This window comes from Suncus etruscus, chromosome 3 (genome assembly GCF_024139225.1).
Source record: "Suncus etruscus isolate mSunEtr1 chromosome 3, mSunEtr1.pri.cur, whole genome shotgun sequence".
NCBI classification, from domain to species: domain Eukaryota; kingdom Metazoa; phylum Chordata; class Mammalia; order Eulipotyphla; family Soricidae; genus Suncus; species Suncus etruscus.
In genome coordinates, this window is record NC_064850.1 from 149,475,455 (window position 1) to 149,481,993 (window position 6,539).

A 6,539-nucleotide genomic window follows, 5' to 3' on the forward strand; every position below is an offset into this window, starting at 1 on the left:
GAAGACCCACCAGGTTTGGGGGGATCTTGGTCCCCTGAACTAGGAGTTCAGCCAAAGGGGCTTGTGGCTAGCTGTCCTACCCAGATCCCCCAATTTTTTTCTCTAATTTTTTAATGTTGAATTAAGTATTTAATAAAATAAAATTTAATTCATACCTTGAGTAGTACATCCTTAACATACATTTTAACTAATGAAATTAATGTCTGAAAGAATGTGTATACATCATAAAATCATGGCAGTATTATTTAATTTCCTTGAACAATGTCAAACTCTTCTTAAAGTGCTTAAGAGGCTAGCTTTCCATATTTTTAAAAAATAACTGTATTAAGTACATGTAATGAAAGGTCCGGAAGTCCTAATTTAGTTACCCGGCGCAGAGAAATGAAGAGGCTGATGAGTTCCAGCAGATACTTTGAAAAGTGCTTTAATACTGACCAGTCAAATGGCCAGGGTCAAAGTTCCCCCAGAATAGAAAGGGGACCAAAGACCTCGTGGGTCCCTCGTCACCCCCTTATATAGGATGGGAAGTGGGAGGGGAAGAAGAGTCCTTGAGGGCTGGACTTCCGCTACGATAACACCAATGATTCGTGAGGTAGGGGTAGAGGTGGGGCCGAGGCAGTGACGACTTCCTTAAGGGTGGGGCCAAAGCAGTGACAACTTCCCTAAAGGGCGGGGCACCCGCCAAGGTTGGTGGGGGGGGCTGATTTCCCTTTTCAATCCCCACTTCTTGTACTGGAGGCTTCTAATCCTAGAAGCCAATGTGATTTGGGGCCTTTACTTTCTGATTTTACTGGTCATAATTATTTGCATGAGCTAACCCTGCATGGGCCAATGGCTACCAGAAGTAAAAAGGCTTAGGAGGGGCCCCAGTAGGAGTATTAGATAGGGGAGAATTCCATTCCATAAAGACAATAAGGGACCATTTAATAGCTTTGTATCTTGGCCAGCTACTCTTGATGGTGCTTGATTCTGTTTTACACATTTGAAATTAACTTTTGTGAGAGTTTGTTATTTCTGTTTAGCCCTGCTAGTTCTGCTTTTCCAGTTACCAATTTTCCTGCAACTTCTGAGCCCTACCAGTAGAGTGCTCAGACCTAGGAGTGCCTAAGAAATGTATGCTAGGCAGAGGGATGGGCTCTGTTCCTGGGATGATGTTAATGTTGGGGAGCACTAATGCTGGGATGCATAAGCCAAATTTTTACCACATATTTATACCCGTTTCGGAGGTAAATACCCTGGGCTAGAGGGAGCAGGCAGGACTTTTGAGCACTGAGTACCTTCTACCTGACCCAGGTTTACAGATTTGGTGCTGTTATGAATAGCAAACAGAAGATTTAAAGCTAAACGGGATTACCTTTTGACATAAGTACAGCTAGAAGAAGCAAAGGTTAGATTACCTAGTGAGACAGGGACAGCCAGAGGCCAATTTCCCCCACCCCCAAGAGGGAGTTAAAGGCTGAGGTTTTGCTTTACACACCCATTCCGGCTCCCCCAAACACACACATGGGAAGTAGAGGACCGGAGGTAAGCAGTTCGAGCCCTTCCTTAGCAAGTGCCAGGGAGAGCATTTTCAGAGTTAGTGAGTGCATTAGGGCTGAAGTGTGCCCGCCGGACCCGTATCTTGAGAGGATCCTCAGTGTGCTTCACTTTTCAGGTTTTAGATGGAAGGCGTGAACCCAGGAAGCATGCAGTTCACCTTGACAGCAGTTCTTTTCACATAGGCTGTGAATTCCACAACGAAAATTAGGAGGTTTCTGCTTTCTTTTCTTCATTTCTGCAACTTAAACAGCTGTTGGGGTAGAGAGCCCTAAACTTCAGTTGCCTTTCCTGCACCTAGAAGTTATTAGAGGGAACGTGGTCGGAGATCAATCTTCTGTAGCTACTTCAGGCTGACAGGGGACTGCAGTTTCAATCTCTAGATAGGGTGAAATCTCATATTTTCCTAAAGGAGCAGTTAACTGGTTCACTTTTGCAGTTTTAACACCTGAAAAGGATTAGATTAATTATACAGGGGAATATTACTTAACCCACTCAGGCCTTGGAGCAGTAAATAGCACAACTTGAATGGCACAGCTGTTCTTATTGTCTGTAATGATAGCACAAATTAATCAACAGAAAACAAAGCATTATAGCATTATGAATAAACACAGTTTTGAGTTACTTCAGTTAGACTAACATTTGCATTTACAATTTATGATTTGGTTTAATACAACTAGTAAGAGCATTTTTACATAAGTTACTTCAAAGAAGTGGGTTTTAAATTAGGCCCACTAGAATTTTAATTAGCTACCAAAAATGGTTTTTCTCTCCACCTTTACCTTGTACCTTACCCGGTATTTGAATAACTTGGCTTTTTCCTTTGCACATATACAGCACTGTTGGAGAAATCTCCATCTGGGGCACCCCCATTACTTACAGAGCTTTTCTGAGGATAGGTTGTGGACACTGCAGGTTTTTCACAGTCACTCAGGTTTGGCTGATGAGTTGGTCGGTTCAGCATGAGGTTCTTCTGGCTGGGCATCTCACCCTCTGCAGGAATTTTTAGAGGTGACTTGTCTGTTCCACTCCTCTCCAGGTTTGGAAGAGACTGACCTCGAATTCTCTTCTCCTGAGATAGAGGGGGAGAGCAGGGCCCACAGGCTGTGATGATCTTCTAGGAAAATCTTCAATTTCCTTACTCAGGCCATTTATTTCAGTCTCTCGCCGGTGCCTGCTTGTCACACCGCCTCAACTCCAATTATTCCTCTGAAAGAGGGCTTTGGGGTTCCCTTACTAATTTTTTTGATTTTCTGTTTGCATGAGGACTACTCCTCATGCAGAGAGAAAAGCCATTTACTTGTATTTTGTGCAAAGCAACATGATGCCATGATATAAATGGTACTAAAAGGTTCTGGGAGAAGAGAAAAAGCAAATATTACTTAAATTACTTAGATAATTCTAGAATATTTTTCTGCAACGAAATATTTTATACATTTTTAAAACCATGACCAATTTTATAAAACCTCCTGTGATACAAATATTAATGTTTTTGGTAACAAATAATGAAAAATTGCAAAATATTTTAATTATGCTTAATTCTAAACACCAGCAATTTACGTTACACAAATTAATGTTGAAAACCAGAAAGAATGAATGCTTACTACTTTTGATAGAACATGCTTAAAAACATTTACATTTTTTTTAACCTAGAGACATATTAATAATTATTTAGATTGATTATACACATTTTTTATTACACATTTTTTATTTCTTTTACACCACTTTCCTTTTTGCATGCAAGGCAAATGCTACACACTTTCCTTTTAATTTCTTTTACACCACTTTTCTTTTTGCATGCAAGGCAAACGCCCTACCATTCGGCTCCTTCTCTTTTTCCTCCCTTTTTTTTTTTAAGCTTTGCCACTCATTCTTTTGCAGTGGTTCCGCTGCTAAAAATTTTTACGTGCACCGAAAAACAAACAAACATAAATAACAACAGTAATTTGCAACATTCTTTTATTAATTTTTTTAAGAAACCTTTAAGTTAGAAATTTAAATGCTTAAAAAAAATTTTTTTCTGACTTCCAAACCATTTGCTAGATTTTTCTTTGATATGTAAATGACCTACATTCCCCAGCCAGGTGAGGCTGGGAGGACAATAGTTTGCCCTGGGGCGTGGTGAATTTCTTCACCACATGGTGAGTTTAAAAAGCATTTTTTTTTCGGCTAGAAAAAAACGGCCAGTTGCTCTTTTTTTTTTGGCCCGAACACATGGCAGGATAGAACACTTTCCGCCATGCCCTAGCGTGGACCTTGCACGCGCCCACTTCCTGGTTAGGGGGGGGGGAGCGGGTTAGGCGGTTAGGCGCGCCCTGTCGCTGCGCCGCGGGCGGCGGGGGTCGCGCGTTTCGCTGCTGGGATGACTGCCGGGCGAGGGAGACGCGGGCTCACCGACGGTCGGCCTCTTTCCCCAGGGGTCGGCCCTTGAGGGGGTCGGGCTTGCGTCCCGTGGTCAGACCAAAAAAACATAGAACACACAGACAAGAAACAAACAGACAGACAAACAGGCAGACAGGCGCCACAAATAACCAAGCAAAATGCGTTCAAGTAATCTCTGCATCCTACAATAAATTCTAGACAGACAACTATGCCAATGACCAAGTTCTTGAGCTCCAAAAATCACAGACAGACAACCTCTTCAGCAGCTCGGAACGTCTTCCAGCTGCTCTTACTAAACCCCTGGGGTACCACCAGGGTCGTGACCTAAGCAGCCAAAGCTCGTCAACTTTTCCTGCCCATCTGGTATACGCATCAGATGGGGAACCACACACACCTGGAAACGCATCAGGTGGAAGATTCCTTAGTCACCCGGGGGGACTCTAACCCCCCTATGAAACAAAGTCTGCTTCTACTTGGTTTCCACATCGAGCAAAGAGCTCATAACATTAGCCAAACCACCACAAAGTCAGCTTCCCGCTGGTCACAGACACGAAGCAAAGCGCGCGCTCTCACACACACACATACACATCAGAACTCACCAGACACCTGTTCATAACTCCATGCCGGGAATGAGGACTCCTGGTGGCTCGCCAAAATGAAAGGTCCGGAAGTCCTAATTTAGTTACCCGGCGCAGAGAAATGAAGAGGCTGATGAGTTCCAGCAGATACTTTGAAAAGTGCTTTAATACTGACCAGTCAAATGGCCAGGGTCAAAGTTCCCCCAGAATAGAAAGGGGACCAAAGACCTCGTGGGTCCCTCGTCACCCCCTTATATAGGATGGGAAGTGGGAGGGGAAGAAGAGTCCTTGAGGGCTGGACTTCCGCTACGATAACACCAATGATTCGTGAGGTAGGGGTAGAGGTGGGGCCGAGGCAGTGACGACTTCCTTAAGGGTGGGGCCAAAGCAGTGACAACTTCCCTAAAGGGCGGGGCACCCGCCAAGGTTGGTGGGGGGGGCTGATTTCCCTTTTCAGTAACAAAGTATATCATCTTCTGTGTTATTTGAAAATCAGTGTTAAGTCTCTTTCTTATATTGTATTGTTCAACCATCACTACTAAGGTTTTAGAACACCGTGATTTTAGAATATTTCCATCTATACCCTTCCATATCAACTGCTTATTTCGCCTCCCTCCTGTCCCTATCAATCACAAGATGTTGTCTTTTCTTAAAGATTTGCTAATTTTGAATATTTTTTATCAGCAAGATTTGACTCCTTAGCATAAATATTTCAAGGTTAGGGGCTGGAGTGACGGCGAAGTAGGAGGGTGTTTGCCTTGCATGCGACTGAGCCAGGACTGATCACGGTTCGATCCTGGCATCCCATATGGTCCTCCAAGCCAGGTGTGATTTCTGAGAGCATAAGCAGGAGTAACCCTTGAGCGTCACCAGGTGTAACCCCCCCAGAAAGATTCCCCCAACAAAGATTTTAAGGTTAATCTTTATTTTAGCACATGTCAATCCTTTAATTTCTTATAATTGAACATTATACCATAGTTTAGATAAACTATGATGAATTTACCCTTCATCAATTAGCTTATAGTAAACTCTCTTTCTTTTGACTATTCCAAGCAGTACATGTACAGATCTTTTATTTGAAGTCTTGTTTTCCATTTTTTGATAATTCTGCTCTTATCTTGCTGAACATTTATTAGACTATTACTGCAAATGTTACCTCCCATCTGTAATGCAGAAAAAATCTAATTTCTTCATATTGTTGCTATTTTCCATGTTGTTACAAACCATCTAAATGAATATAAAGTGGCTAATTGTTGCAAGTCAGCCCTTGATGGGGCAGGAAGGTGATGGGATGGAAGGAGGATGAGGTCTTTCTCCTCCAGCTCGGACCACTCGTCTGCTACCCTGTTCAGCGGGTGGGTCTGAGGGTTCAGGATAGCGGCGGGTAGAAAATTCACAGGCAGTCAGGCTAAAGGAGGTATCAGCTTTATTCAGTGGATACGGCTAAAGAAAAGCCCCAGCCTTCCTCAGACCCTTGCTTATATAGACAAGAGCAGAATACCACATAAAGAATAATCCAATATACTGTCACCAGGTCACACCCTAGGGTGGGGCACAATTATTGATTAGGGTAGGGTCAGTAACCCAACATCTAATCAGTGTAGATTTGATTTATGTTTTACTGCTGATTAATGACAGAGTAACTATATAGATGTTTTCTGTGTTTATCGATAAGAATGAGACAATACAGATTTTTTTTTTTAAATTTTGTTGGGAGTCAGATCTTGTGGTTCTAAAGGGCTGTATTCCTGTGACCTTTGATGGTGTTCAGGGGACAATATGTGGTGTCAGGAAATTAAACCAGGGTTACAGCTGCCATAGTTACATTCAAGACAAATATTGTGTATCTCCTGTACTTTTTCTCTATGTATATTTGGTCATCTGTCTTTCCTTTGAGTTTAAAAGTTGTTTACATGTGCTTTGTATTATAATATGCATTTAAATTTTTTCTTTAGTTCTATAGTTCTACAGCTTCCCATTTCTCTGGGAGGATAAAAAAGAACCTTTTTCTTTTATTTTTTTAAATCTTTACTATTTATATAA